Source organism: Pinus tabuliformis, chromosome 3_2 (genome assembly GCF_031772625.1).
Source record: "Pinus tabuliformis cultivar Carrire ecotype Pingquan chromosome 3_2, CPIR1, whole genome shotgun sequence".
NCBI lineage: Eukaryota > Viridiplantae > Streptophyta > Pinopsida > Pinales > Pinaceae > Pinus > Pinus tabuliformis.
The window spans coordinates 1,118,459,141-1,118,475,136 of NC_142302.1; positions in this window are offsets into that span (position 1 = coordinate 1,118,459,141).

Here is a 15,996-nt window from a genome sequence, read left to right on the forward strand (position 1 = left end):
CGATCATGAAAAACAAGATTTTCAAAGAGCTTGATGCAACTCTGATTATCATAATAGATCATAGTTGGATCCATCATCTAACCAAACAATCCAACAAGTATCTTTCTCATCCAGATCGCCTCACATGTTGCTTGACTAGCAGCCATGTATTATGCTTCTTCCAAGCTGAGTTCCACGGGTCTTTGCTTCCTATCGCACTAAGAAACCGTTGCAAAACCAACACTGAAAATTCCACCCTATGTACTCTTTCGATTTGATGGACTCCCCACCCGATCTGCATCTATGAAGCCACATAGATTCACTTCCTCTATCCGACTGTACCATAGTCCAAATTGTGTCATGCCTTTGAGACATCGTAGAACATGATTAGTTTCCTTCCAAAATAATTTGGTTCGCCTAACCATAGCTTGGCTCAGCTGGTTGACTGCATAGCACATATCTGGTCATGTGTTCACAAGATACAACAGTAAACCCACTAACTACCGTTAAATGGTAGCATCCATTTGTTACCTGAAGTGGCATCCTCTTTAGTCCAGTCGATCACTATAGGTGTCTCCATGGGTTTGCAATTATCTATGTGGAACCTCTGAAGTATCTCTTTGGAATACTTTCCCTGAGAGATAACCAGTTCCTCGTCACCTTGCCATACTTCCAATCCGAGGAAGCAATGCACGAGACCCTTTTCCTTCATTTCAAACTCTCTTGCAAGGTCCTCCTTGCAATATCTGATCAACTTATCATCACCAATTAAAATAAAGTCATCAGCATATAAGACAATAATCAACAATTTATCTTCTGCCAAGATATGATAGAGGTTTTCATTCACTTCACTTTTGGTGAAGCCCAAACTAGTGAGATAGCTATCGATCTTGGTGTACCAAGCACGGGGTGCTTGCTTGAGACTGTACAATGCTCTATTGAGTCTAAACACATGAGACTCCCAATAAAAATTCTGAAAGCCTTTTGGTTGTGTTATGGTCCTAGGATTTTTTACGTCAAATGTGTTTTCCTTATCCATTGATTTTCAGTTTTTGAGCATTTTAAGTCATTGTCCGATGTCATTGAAATTATTCCATAAAGGGTTCATCCAAAGTGTGAAAGAGTCTAAGTCAGTGGGATTCATGAGGCCACACATGTTTATACAATCATTCAGAGTTGAAAGTGGTTATGTTTCAGTCTTTGTTGATCATAACCTTCCAAAATGAGTTTGTTGAAGCCCACACTGGTGCAATAGCTACCGATCTTGGTGTACTAAGCAGAGGGTGATTTCTTGAGACCATACAATGATCTCTTGAGTCTACACACATGAGACTCCCAAACAAAATTCTCAAAGCCTTTTGGTTGTGTTAGGGTCCTATGTTTTTTTACGTCAAATGTATTTTCTTATCCATTGATTTTTAGTTTTTTAGCATTTTAAGTTATTGTCCGACGTAGTTGAAATTATTCCATAAAGGGTTCATCCAAAGTGTGAAAGATTCTAAGTCAGTGGGATTCATGAGGTCACACATGTTTATATAGTCATTCAGAGTTGAAAGTGGTTATGTTTTAGTCTTTGTCAATCATAACCATCCAAAATGAGTTTGTTTCAGTCAAGGTTTTGTTGGTCATGAGGTCTGGTCATTAAAATATTTCGCCGCCTATGATCTATACTTTTATTACCTATTTCTCTCTACCCCATGCTTCCCTATTTCATACCCTATTTCCCCATTTTCCTTTATACATACTCCTTCATATATCATTTACATACATCCCCTTTTTCTCCTCCCCTATCATTCTAAATCTATTATCATAATACGACTACCACTTTCCTACATTCACCATCATGGTACACCCTCATGCCTAATAGCTCACACCATTCACATGATGCCCCTAAACCTTAATAATTTCCCATACTCCCTATGCTAATGCCAAGCATGGAGTTCTTCTACACTCTACAATGCAATTTCACCTGAAATTCACTGTTTTAGTCACCATTTTTCATAACGCTTTCTGACCACATGTAGGGAAATTTTGGAAAACGGAAAGAGGTTTTAGTCAAGAACAGACCAAATCACAATAAAATATTCCATATTTTTCACAGGTTTCATGGATCAAGAGATTTTATTGCATCTTCAAAGCCTATTTTTCGAATTGCACAAATACTTTGTTTTAGTCATGGTTTTGCAGAGCCGTTTCTGAGGCTTTGGGGAAGAATTTGAGGACACTGAGAGAATATTCTTTCAAAACCAAGTTCATAGACAAAAACCTCTCTCATTTTCTGCACAGGTGTTATGATTCTGGATATATTAAACTCTGTTGGAGGCCTATTTTCAAAAACTAAAATTCTGCATTTTCCTCTTGTTTCTGCCATTGCTGTTTGGCGTACTTTTCTAACAAATGGAAGTGAATTTTCAAAACCTGAAGGAGGTTTGTGTTGATAATGGGCCAAAGAACAAAAAATTATCGTATTTTATGCACAGGTGTTGCGGTTTGGGAATTACAGATGTCACTTGGAGACACTGTTTTCAGAATTTCCTGCTACCAGAATTTTGAAATTTGTTTGGAAATTCGATTTGTAAATTCGGATTTTGAAATTTTGGATGTTATTGGGTTAACACAGAGGTTCAGGTGATTGGTTTTCGATGTTGGTTTTTTTTGAAGCAGATTATATTATCATGGTGGTGTTTTTCTAAGACTGGAAGGTGTATAAGAAGCAATTTTGGAAAACACGCTACGTAGTTGCTACGCAATCGTTGCGCAGGCCCTGCCTACACATGTGCATGCATATTGGGAGGAATCCAGCTATCAAGGTTTAAAGGTATGAGCATGGAGAATATGTGGCATCCAACTCAAATCTTCAGTAGCCAGCCACGTGCCAACTTTGGAAGCTTAAAGTGTGTCATCATAGTCGTTGTGCAGCTGCTATGCAACCATTGCACAATTGTTGTTGGTTTCAAGATTGCTCCAAGCTATTGTGGTCATATGTTGTGATCCGTATTAATGAGTATGCTTTGGTGCTGAAGAGATTCCAGTTACATTGCAAATATTATTGTGGTATGAATGCTTTGAGATTGTTATTCTCTAGTTATGTAATCTTCTTTATGTTTTCTTCTTAGTCTACTTTAAAGGTGTATGGAATAGCTATACTCGAATTCATTTCATATGCTCTTGTCTAGTTACACCAAAATATTTCAGTTGTAAATGAAATGTTTATACATTTGAATGCTTTTTCTCTTTCCTCTTGATATTCACTCATTTAAGTTGCAATAACGAAAATTTCATTTGTTCTGCTATCTTAGATGAGTGTTTTAATTTTCACATTCCACTATACTACAAACAATTTTCCCATTTCGAAGTGTGTATTAGTCAAGCCTTTGTATATGAAATTGGTTGGGAAATGCATAGTCATGATGAACCAAGTAGGTTATGATCACATGCATTAGTTTTTTCTAGAATCCTTCACCAATCCCCAATCAAGAAATCAAACACTTTCAAATCTGATCTCTACTAGAGTTTGTGCTTCAAAGTTTTATCTCTAAGTTTTCTAAGTAAGGGAGCCCCCTTTGGTTGAAGAAGGGTAGTCTATCAACCAAAAGAGGTATTGGTTACCTCTGGGTTCCTCTTCTCATCCTGGAGGAATTACGGAGTGTTAACATATTGGCATCGTTGTCGGGGAACGAAAGGTTCCATCTTCTCTAGGAAATATCATCAAAGTTTCAGATCTTATTGTTGATGGTGGACAACAATCAAATGAAAAAAGGTTGAACCATTCATCTCATGATTCCAAAAAACTTCAAATCATATTTAGAGAAGAACAGACCTTGTCAGAAAAAGGATGGAAGGACAATATGTGAAAGTCAGGTACTTAAACTTGAATTTTCTTCAGGGTATAGTATTATGTTTTATCAATTGCTTCTTGTCCTTTCTTGAAAATTTCCAAAGGATTTTCTTCTATCTACTGAATCTGAATGTAGACTACAAATTTGCACATGAGTCCCCTTCTAGAAGTGTATATCATTCCCTTGAAGATGAAAATGCATCTCCTTTTAGTATTGGTTGTCATGAACAAGATCCAAATGATAATCATAGTCCAGCTGGTACAACTACAACTTCATCTTAGACCTCAGTCATGGTTGCTGCCCGGTATGCCCCATTAAATCTTCCAGCCCTTTTGCATGAGTTACCATAGAATTATGGTCAGAGGATACCTCAATTTGATGGTACAGGTAAGATCACAACAAGGAAGCATGTAGACAAAATCATTGACTTCATTGACCTTGAGGAAGTAGATCATGAAGATGTCAAAGTAAGGTTGTTTGCTCAAAGTCTTTCGGGAGAAGTTAGGAAATGGTATAGAAGTTTGGAAGCTGGAAGTATTTCTTCTTTCCAACAGTTTGAACATGTTTTCATTGATATTTGGGAGGTCAAAGTGAACCCTTTTCAGATTATGGATGAATATAGGAATCTAAAGAGGAAACCTGGTGAGACAGTCTAAGATTTCTCAACCAGATTCAATAGTGTATATGATTCCATACCTACTAATGTAAAGCCTCCCCCAGGATTGGCTATGCTTCATTATCCAGATGGTTTTGATGTTGAGCTTGCCTATTTTCTCAGAGAGAGGAATTCTGCCACTTTGGAGGATATGCAGAAAAATGTTGTTGATGTGGAAGCAAATTTGTTGATCAAAAAAGCCAAAATGGAAGTTGAAAGAAGGGAAGTGGTTAAGGAAGAGATTTCTCCATTGTCAGACCTTAAGCTGGATACATTGATGAAAACCATGGAAAGGTTGATGGACACATTCACTATGAAAAAAAAATTGTTGTTAGAGGGCAGCAAAGAAGAATTCCTCCCCAAGCAGATTTGGTAGAAGAAGGAGAGTTTGTTGATTTATGGCACCATAAGTTAGAAAATGGTTGTTTTATTTATTCATTTGAAGACAATCCTGAAGAGAAACAAGTGGCATGTTCTCAGCAAGAGGATGTTCAATTTCAACAATTTAAGGAAAGCAGTCAGCCTGCATGTGTCACTTATGACAACAATGAAGAATATGATGAAATTATTGAATCAAGTGAGCAGTCTTATAGTTTTGACATTGAACATAAAGAAAACAATGAATTTGTTGATGGTAACTCTCTACCTTTATGTTATGCTACATTTGAATTGTTGAAAAAATATTATAATATCACTAAGGAAGCAGGAAACCAAGTTGAAGCTACCATAACTTGGCAACAACCTTCTTATATAATTGATGAATCTGTTACTTGTTATATCGAAGACTCCTTCAACCGAAAATTCCAGCCATTGAGAAACCATGAGATTGAAGATTTATAGTCTCCTTGGAATCAATACACAATAAATTGAAACAACCTTCTTCAGTTTTCAATGATCCAATAGTTGATTATTTGGACGGTTTATGCAACCAAACTTCTCCTCCTTTAGCTAGTTGTGAGTCTAAAAACAGGGGTGATGGAGATTTAGTTCGACAGCCAGCATCATTGTCTTGTCTACCAGTGGTTTCATCACAAAGGTCACAAGAATATTTGCAGCCCTATCATGACAGCTACAAGTTGAATTTGCATGAAAGCAAGGGTGCATATAAAGGTTTGTATTCATGGTATGTAGAATGCCTAGAGCAGAATTGCAATATGTGTGCATTCCTATGAGGATCCTTTTGTAGCGTTCTTGAAGTTAGCTAGTGGGCTCATGTTTTTTAATCTCATCGTAGTTGAATTTGTTTACAAGTTTTTATTGGAGTTGTCATTCAATATTTTTTTTATCAGTAACAAGCACATTGCAAGAATTCAACCAATGGATAAGGTGCTTGCATGGTTACACTGGTTATTTGAATTTGTTGAATCAAGCAACTTGTGGATCAGTTAGAGTGAGTAGGTTTGTGAATAAGCTCAACCCTTTGAGCATCATTTTTAGCAATGTTCCAATTTCCAGCAGTTCACCTTGGTAGTTTGGTTTTATTTTTCAATACTGCAAGTGTGGGTGGTTATCACTGGAATTTGAAGCCCGAGGATAAGGCCCTAAGATTCCAGTGATCTGCTACCATATGTAAGGTCAGTCAATTAGTTAGTCAATTTTTAGTCAGTCAGTCACATTTTCAGTGTTTTTGTTTGACTCCATTGCGCAAAGGTTAGGCTACTAGTTTGCGGTGTTCTTGGCACCTCGCTAGGAGGTTTCCATCCCCATTGGAGCCAATGTTAGGGTCATAGGATTTTTACGTCAAATGTATTTTCCTTATCCATTGATTTTCAATTTTTGAGCATATTATCCTATGACTACTGCTATTGTCATAGCCTCAAAGTTACTGCCTGACATCGTTGAAATTATTCCATAAAAGGTTCATCCAAAGTTTGAAAGAGTCTGATTCAGTGGGTTTCATGAGGTCACACATGTTTATATAGTCATTCAAAGTTGAAAGCAGTTATGTTTCAGTATTTTTCGATCATAACCATCCAAAATGAGTTTGTTTCAGTCAAGGTTCTATTGGTCATGAGGTCCGGTCATTAAAATATTTCATCGCCTATGATCTATACTTTTATTCCCTATTTATATCTACCCCATGCTTCCCTATTTCATACCCTATTTCCCCATTTCCCTTTATACATACCCCTTCATATATCATTTACATACATCCCCTTTTTCTCCTCCCCTTTCATTCTAAATCTATTCTCATAATACTACTACCACTTTCCTACATTCACCACCATGGTACACCCCCATGCCTAATGTCTTAAATCATTCACATCATACCCCTTAACCTTAATCATTTCCAATAATCCATACACTCATGCCAAGCATGGAGGTCTTCTATAATCTACAATGCAATTTCCTCTGAAATTGACTGTTTTAGTCACCATTTTTCAGAATGCTTTCTGACCACATGGAGGAGAATTTTGGAAAATAGAAAGAGGTTTTTGTAAAGAATAGACCAAATCACAATAAAATCTTCCATATTTTTCATGTGTGTCACAAATAGGGATATTTTATTGCATCTTCAAAGCCTATTTTTGGACTGCAAAAATACTTTGTTTTAGTCATGGTTTTGTAGAGCATTTTTTAGGCTCTAGGGAAGAATTTGAGGAAATTGAGAGAGGTTTCTCTAAAAAACAAGTTCATATACAAAAATATATCTCATTTTATACACAGTTTTTATTATTTTGGAGTTATTCAACATTGTTTGTGACCTATTTTTCAAAAACTAAAATTCTGCATTTTCCTCCTATTTCAGCCATTGTTTTTTGGCATACTTTTCTAACAGATGGAAGTGAATTTTCAAAAACTGAAGGAGGTTTGTGTCGATAATGGGCCAAAGAAAAAAAAATTATCTCATTTTATGCACAGGTGTCACGGTTTGGGAATTACAAGTGTCACTTGGAGACCCATTTTTCACAATTTCCTGCTACTAGAATTTTAAAATTTGTTTGTAAATTCGGATTTTGAACTTTGGATGTTGTTGGGTTAACACAGAGGTTCAGGTGATTGGTTGTTGATTTTGGTTTTGTTTGTAGCAGATTATATTACCATGGTGGTGTTTTTTTAAGATTGGAGGGCATATAAGAGGCAGTTTTGGAAAATGTGTTACGTAGTCGCTGTGCAAGCCCTGCCTACACACTTGCACGCATATTGGGAAGAAGTTAGTTGTCAGGGTTTCAAGTTATGAACATGGAGCAAATGTGGCAATGAAATCGTATCTTTAGTAGCCTACACGTGCCAACTTTGGAATATTAAAGTGTCATCATAGTCGTTGTGCAGCTGCTACGCATCCATTGCATAATTGTTGTTGGTTTCAAGATTGCTCTGAGCTATTCTGGTCATATGTTGTGATCCGTATCAATGAGTATGCTTTGATGTTGAAGAGATTCCAGTTACATTAAAAATATTATTGTGGTATGAATGCTTCGAGATTGTTATTCTCTAGTTTATGTGTAATCTTCTTTATGTTTTCTTCTTAGTCTGCTTTAAAGGTGTATGGAACAACTATACTCGAATTCATTTCATATGCTCTTGTCTAGCTGCATCGAAATATTTTAGTTGCAAATGGAATGTTTATACCTTTGAATTCTTTGTCTCTTTCCTCTTGATATTCATTCATTGAAGTTGCAGTAACAAAAATTTCATTTGTTTTGCTATCTTAGATGAGTGTTTTGATTTTCACATTCCACTATACTACAAACAATTTTCCCATTTTGAAATGTGAACTAGTCAAGCCTTTGTATATGAAACTGGTTGGGAAATGCATAAGCATGATGAACCAGGGAGGTTATGATCACATGCATTATTTTTTCTAGAATCCTTCACCAATCCCCAATCAAGAAATCAAACACTTTTAGATCTGGTCTCTGCTAGAGTTTGTGCTTCAAAGTTTTTATCTCTAAGTTTTCTAAGTGAGGGAGCCCCCTCCAGTTGAAGAAGACCAGTCTATCAACCCAAAGAGGCATATGGTTACCTCTGGGTTCCTCTCCTCATCCTGGAGGAATTATGAATTGCTAACAGGTTTCTCAATATACACCTCCTCTTCAATAACTCCATTGAGGAACGTTGTTTTTACACCCATCTAGTGGATCTTCCACCCTATCTATACAACCATAGCAAGAATTGATCTAATGGATGAGTACCTTGCTACAAGAGAAAATGTATCCTCATAGTCAATCCCCTCAACTTGAGAGTAACCTTTTCCACAAATATGGCCTTATATTTTTCTATTCTTTTGTCTACTGCATGCTTTAACTTGAAGATCCATCTCGAACCCACAATTGATTTATCTGCTGGTCTTGGGACCACTTCCCAAACATTGTTCTTTACAATGAATTTGTTTTCCTCCACCATTATATCAGCCCATATAGGTTTCTCTACTTCTTCCTTGAAATAGGATGTCTCAAGCTATACAATCTCAGCTATTAGAGCCATGTAGCTAGTATATCAATCTAGTTACCTTCTCTCCCTACAATGATTTGAAGGGGCACCCACATTCTCCTTCGCATCTTGCACAAGTCTCTTAGCTTCCATGGTTCTTTACCTGCCTTCTCTAGATGGTTTTGCTTGAGTGGTTGTCTCCACTCTTTTCTCCTCAATTTGTGGCTACTCCACAACTTCCAGAGGCTCCTCCTTTGGTGCTAAAAGCTCCTCTTCTAGTGGGATCTGAAGCTCCCTCTTGCTTTATCTTCATCAAATTTTACATTCCTTTCCACAATTGTCATTATGAGGGATGGCAAGTACACATGGTAGTTGTGAGGAGTTCTTGTGTAACCCACAGATACACCCAATTCTATTATCGGCTCTAGCTTCTTCCTTGATTTTTTGGAGACATGGAAGTAAACAAAGGTTCCAAAAATCCTAAAGTGCAACACATATGGATTTCTCCCCGGAAGCCTCCACTAGTGTAATCATGCCCAAAATCCAATGAGGACTCCAGTTGTGCAAATAGACTGTTGTGTTTCATGCCTCATCCCACAAATGCAGAGGTAGGCCTTGGACATGCAACATCACCCTCGCTTCTCTCACACTGCTATAGTTCTTTCTCTCAGCCACCACATTCTATTGTGGGTTGGGGGGTGATTTCAACTCTCGTAGAATTCCTTATTTTGCACAAAGCTTTTTAAATTCATTCGACACCTACTCACCTGCCTTATCACTCCTAAGAGCCTTCACCTTCTTTCTTGTTCCTTTCTCAACTAGTTTTTAGATTTTGTAGCATTGGATGTGTTCTAGCCTTGAAATGTTTTGGAGAGGATAGAATACACGTGATCTCCAAAACTCGGAAGTCGTTTCTGGAAATTCCGCCTAGAAATGACTTAATTAGATTATTAGAAAGTTTTCAAATATTTCCTAAGTCTAAACTTAGGGAATATGGTTAATTAATTAGTATTAATTAAGTCAAGGCGTGAATGACCTAGAAACTCACATGGATCGAATCCAAGATGATCCTAGCCGTCGATTATGTTTTAATCTTAGTCTTTGGTGCTCCAATAGAGGATTATAAGATGAGTTCGATGTGGTGATGAAGAATACACTTGAGAGGTTCGATTTTCATGATCAAATCGATTTCTAGAGTAGAACAGTCAGTTTCCGGAGAGAGAGCTAGTGAGATCGAAGCAGTGAGAGAGGGACAGAGACAGTGAAGCAAGAGGAAGGTTTCCAAATCCAGTGACTACATTTACAAAGAGGAAAGAGAGCCATAGAGAGGCTGACACATGTCAACATAGTAGCCTCTAGAGGAAAAGTCGACTTACTGGGAAAGATTGATGTTTTTAGTTCCAAAGGTTGGGAAGGAATCCCAGAGTTTCGGAAAAGTGTCTTTCTAGTCATAAGAAGGCAAAAAAACTTCATAAGAGTCCAGTCCGAGGCTAGACATCCATCCAGCTACATAGAGGCTCAGAGGGCTGAAATTCTGAAGGCGAGTTGTGCCAAGAGATTGCTTGTCGGGTGAGGAAAATTCCTCTCTAGATTTTTTACAGTATTTCTCTGTAGGATTGCCGGTTTCGGCATCTAGTTGTACTCATATTATTTCACTACTGCATAATAATAAAACCCTCAGTTGTTACACTTGTTTTCCCAAGCCGGGTTTTTTCCGAGGACTTTTGTCCAAAAATAATTGTGTTATTTTATGTGTGTGTGCTATTATTTCTTCCTATGTTTATTCTTCTGTGGTTTTATTTGTATAGATTGCAATGTGATTTATTCATTACTTTATGTAGAAAACAATAAGTAAATTGTTAAATTAAATTAACAATTTGGAGAATAATTTCCAGTTGCTACAATAGGATTCCATTTGTAGAATTTTCACATGGTATCAGAGCGTAGTTGATCAGTTTGAGAGCTTAAAGGCGAAGAGAGAAGGAATTTCATTGTTTAGTGTGAGCAGCAGATTGAAATTTCGAGGGGAAACTCAGTCACTTTGCCAAAACGTCAATTTACGTTAGGATATTCGATTTTTCTAAGTAAAGGGAAAAAAAATTCGATCTCTCCAGATCTAGTGATTCCAAAGGTAGAGGGAGCAACTCAGTGTTTCGTGGTGTAGATCTCTAGTTGGACGCAATAGATTTTGCAGAAATTTGCTAGAGAAAATCCAATGTCGGGTGGAAAGAAGAAGAGCACACACAGAGGGAAGATTTTCCTCAGGGAACTTCTAGTCTCAAGAAGTTTGATTTTTCCTTGCAGATCAACAATCATTGTGAGCAGATTTTATCACTCCAGAAGGGAGTTCGAATAGCAAAGCAGAAGTTGAGCAGAATGAAAGAGGATATTTTTGACATTTGTTGAGATGGCCACTATTGGGCTTCGTGACCAAGACAGGTTGGATGGGGCTCCCAACTATGTCATATAGAAGGCAAGGATGTCCTTCCTTCTAGATGAATATGGCCTGAAGACATATATTGATGCAGTTGCCACAGATGCAAATCAACTTAAGGAGTATAAGAAGTAGATTGCACAGGCGAAGAGGTTGATCCTAGATGGATTTTAGGATCATGTTGTTTCACTCATAGCTGGAAAAGATATTTCCAAGAAAATGTGGGATGCTCTTGCCACGTTGTATTAGGGTACTTACGAGCAGTGGAAGATGTACCTCGAGGAGAAGTTGAGCCTCATCCAGATGTAGAAGGGGGAAGGCATAGACCCCTTCCTCACTGGGATTCAGGAGGTTTGGGACCAATTTTCAGTTCTTGGGGCAGTACTTGATCTGAAATCGATCATAAACTAAAACTGAAGTAGACTTGATTAATTTCCAACAATGAATTGATTGTTAACCTTATATGTTGAATGTGGAAGACTGAAGGAAAATATTTGTTTTAATACTCAATCAAGAACTTAAGAAACATAATTAAGCATGAATTTGCAGCAAAAATAAAGATAAAATACAACAAACATTGATTACAGAGTTCGTCCCTGATGGACTATGTCTCTCGGTCTGCTTTCAAGATGGGCGTCCACTTTATTAGGATTGATCGAAAGAGGTATTTTACACAGAAAAAACACCAGAATGAATGTTCACACAAGCACTTCTAGTCTTTGTCAATAGAAAGCGCTCTCTCCTAGCTTTCTAATGCTTGTGTCGGTTCCCAATTCCGCCTCTAGAGAGCCAAGATACATTGACAACAACAACTGCCTCTCTGGCTCAGCTTCTACATACAAGTCTCAAAATCACTCTGATCCCTTCTTCATGAACAAAAGGTTGAATTTATAACTCCTTAGGTTCATTCAAGGCCTTGATGGCTAATCTTGGCATGTATGGGTTGCATTAAAGGTTGAATGTCTCGGTATTGTTACAAGAGGACACCTTAGGATAGGGTTACATGATGGATAAATTAAAATAGCATAAAACCAACAAACAAACCCAAAAATGACTTTGGATATCTTCGAACCCGCTAGCGGTCAGGAAACTGTGCGGAGAAGTGGAATAGATAGTATGTGAATACTGCAGTCTAACTGTAGGCTACCACCCAGGCGGCTTATCCCCGGCAGTTCTGGTTGGCTGGCGGTGATGGTGCATGTGACAACACACTCCTCCGACGGTTGCAGCTCCACCTAGTGGCTTAACCCTGACGGTTCCAGTCAAATGCTTACAACTCATTCACATGCTAACTGCCAACCTGACTTAACATTTTTGAAATGGTTATATGTTAGCGGTTTAGGTCCCCATAGTTATCTCCAAAACTGTTCACATGAACCAGAATTTTCCACTACGATTAGTCTAATCCACGTGGTTTGACTGTGTTTAATTTTCATAGTTTTCATATAGTCTGATAGGCGGGTCTTTAGGTTTTTTTTGTATTAGTTTTATAGAACTTATATGCTACGTTTTAGTGCTATCACTTAGGTTTTCAAACCTTTAGCTTAGGTTTTTAGTATTTAACCTTAGCTTTAGGTTTTCAAACCTTTATATCACCTTATATATAATTAAAAAAACCCTTACAATTGACATTTTCACCCCATATCGACAATTTGGACCACATCCATCCACCATGAATAAAACCGAAGACCATACTGGTGAGCTGACGAAGCTGAAGATGAACTGAATTCTATGGATACACTGGACTGACAAGATCCTCCTGGATCAATCCTCTCCACTTGAAAGCTTTTGGACCACAAAAGTTTGATTTAAGTAGATATCAAGTGAGGGTACAGTTCCCTCCCTCTTCCGATATCCATCCACCTTGCCTTGCTCAAATTCATGCCCTTGAGTCCCACTCGAAGATATTCAACATCTCCACACCTTGAAGTTCGAACCTTCTTGCCTAAGATGGTATCTTCTTGCAACTCATTCATATACTCAGGTGCCAAATCATCAACAGTAGAAACTTGTGTATCTTCCTCGGGATCCATGATTATTATAGGTTCATACAACTTCAGATTTTCTACATTTACAACTGAGTAAATACACATGTAAGGAGGTACATCTAATTGAAATTCATTATTTCCAACCTTCTCAACAATCTTGAAAGGGCCATGCCTGATGGGTTTCAGTTTCTTACCTTCACCTTTCGACCTGTCTTTACTAATATACAACCATACCTGATCGTCGACCTGAAAATGATGATCGAGTCAATGCTTATCATGGCGCATTTTGTACTTGGCCTGACTCTTCTCTAATTGATCCTGCACTGCCTCATGTATTTGTTGTATCCATTGAATGAACTTAACTACTTTGTTTGCATCATCATGTTCACCCACTTTATCCTCCTCACTAAAAATGAAATCCATCGGTGACTTTTGTAGATACCCAAAACATGTTTCGAATGGTGATCGATTAGTCGAAGAATGTAAGGCTCGATTGTAAGCATGTTGCACATAAGGTAAATATTCATCCCACAACTTAGGATGTTTACTGTAGTAACCTCGGAGAATATGTATGACTATCCTATTCACCACTTTTGTCTGTCCATCGGTCTGTGGATGAAAAGTTGTGCTCTTCTTTAGCTTTGTGTCCATGAGTCCCCACAAAGTGGACCAAAACTATCCTACAAAACGAGTGTCTCGATCAAAAATAATGGAAGTAGGTAACCCAAAATGAACCCATACCTATTCAAAGAACATCTTTGTAGTTTGTTCAGCAGTCACTTGCTTTTTGCATGGAACAAGAATGCACATCTTGTTGAATCTATCAACCACAACATACATGTAATCATGCCCTTTCCTAGACATAGGAAGTCCTCCAACAAAATCCATGGAAATGTTGCCCCATGGTCACAAAGGAACTAGAAGTGGAATGTACAAACTGATCTTTTAATTTTTTGGCTTGTTGGTCGAACACATCACACATCCTTTAATGTACTTAACAAATGTTGCATACATGCAAGGCCAGTAACAATACCTTTGAATTTGTGACATTGTTTTTCTTACTCCAAAATGTCCTAAAATGCAAGAAGAATGTGCTTCCCAAATAACATGCGCTCTTTTTGTTTGTGGTATGCACAACTTACCCAGATGATATAACAACCTGTCATGAATATGATAATTGACTTCTTCCACCTAAGCACCATGAATTAGTGATTCATAAATATCTTTGAAATCGACATCTGTACTATATTGTTCTATATAACTTTCATGTTTTAAAGAACTATTCTGCAGCACTACTTAAGCATTCAAAGATGGTCTAGACAACATATCATCTACTTTGTTTGTGACACCTTTCTTGTACTTAATTACTAAGTGAAATTGCTGAAGAAATCCCATCCATCTGTAATGAAGAGATTGTTGCAACTTAGTTTGAGACTGAAGGTACTGAAGTGGCTGATGATCTGTGTGAATCATTGTTTCCTTACCCATTAAATAATGTTTCCATTTCTTAACACTTTCAACCAAAGAAAACAATTCTTTATCATATGTCGGATAATTCATTACTTCCTTTGAAAAATTTTGAGAATGAAAACGAATTGGTTTCCCTTTTTGAAGTAAGACTACCCCGATTTCATAACCACTAGCACTTGTTTGAATTTCGATTGGTTATTGAAGATTTGGTAAAGCTAAGATTGGTGCTGTGAAAATTTTCTGCTTAAGTGTATCAAAATCTTTTTGTTGTTTTCTTCCCCACTGAAAGGGAACATTAGAACCTATTAAAGCATGTAACAGTGATGCAATCAAATAAAACTAAGCAATAAATTTCCTCCAATACTGAATTGCACCTATAAAACTTCTAACTTCAGTCACATTATGTGTTCTTGGCCACTTAACAATCACATCGATTTTAGTTGGACCTATTTTCAAACATCCACCTCCAACTATGTAACCAAGATAATTCAATGAAGTTTTCCCAAACCCACATTTGGAAAGTTTAAGGTACAATTTTTCCCTGTGCAACACTTCAAACACCTGCTTGAGATGCCTAACATGCTCTTCCATACTAGAACTGAAAATCAGAATATCATCTAAGTAGATTATGACAAATTTATCAATGTATGGGTGGAATACATCATTCATAACCTGCATGAAAGTTGTTGGTGCATTACACAAACCAAAAGGCATTACTAACCATTCAAATAGTCCCTGCCTAGTTTTGAATGCAGTTTTCCAGATGTCATTTTCTTCAATGCGAATTTGATGATACCCACTTCTTAAATCTAACTTAGTGAAATAAACATCATTTTTCAACTGATTAAGTAAATCATTTATCCTGGGAAGAGGATAACCGTTTTTTATTGTGATTTTGTTTAAGGCCCTAAAGTCGACACATATTCTCCATGTCTCGTCTTTATTAGGAACCAAAATTATAGGTGAGCCACATGGAGATGAACTGGGTCGAATAAAACCTTTTTCAATCAATTCCTGGATTTGTTTCTTTATTTCCTCATTATCTATAACTGACATGTGATATATTCTGATATTAGGGAGAGGGGCATCATACATCAATTGCATCTCATGTTGTATTTCTCGCTTAGGAGGAAGATGTTTTGGTTCTTTAAATAGACTTGGAAAAGATTCTACCACTTTAACCAAACTATCTTTAAATTGAGACTCACAACCTGAAAAAGCATCCTGTAGATCCTTATGTTGTTCTTTTACAACCAT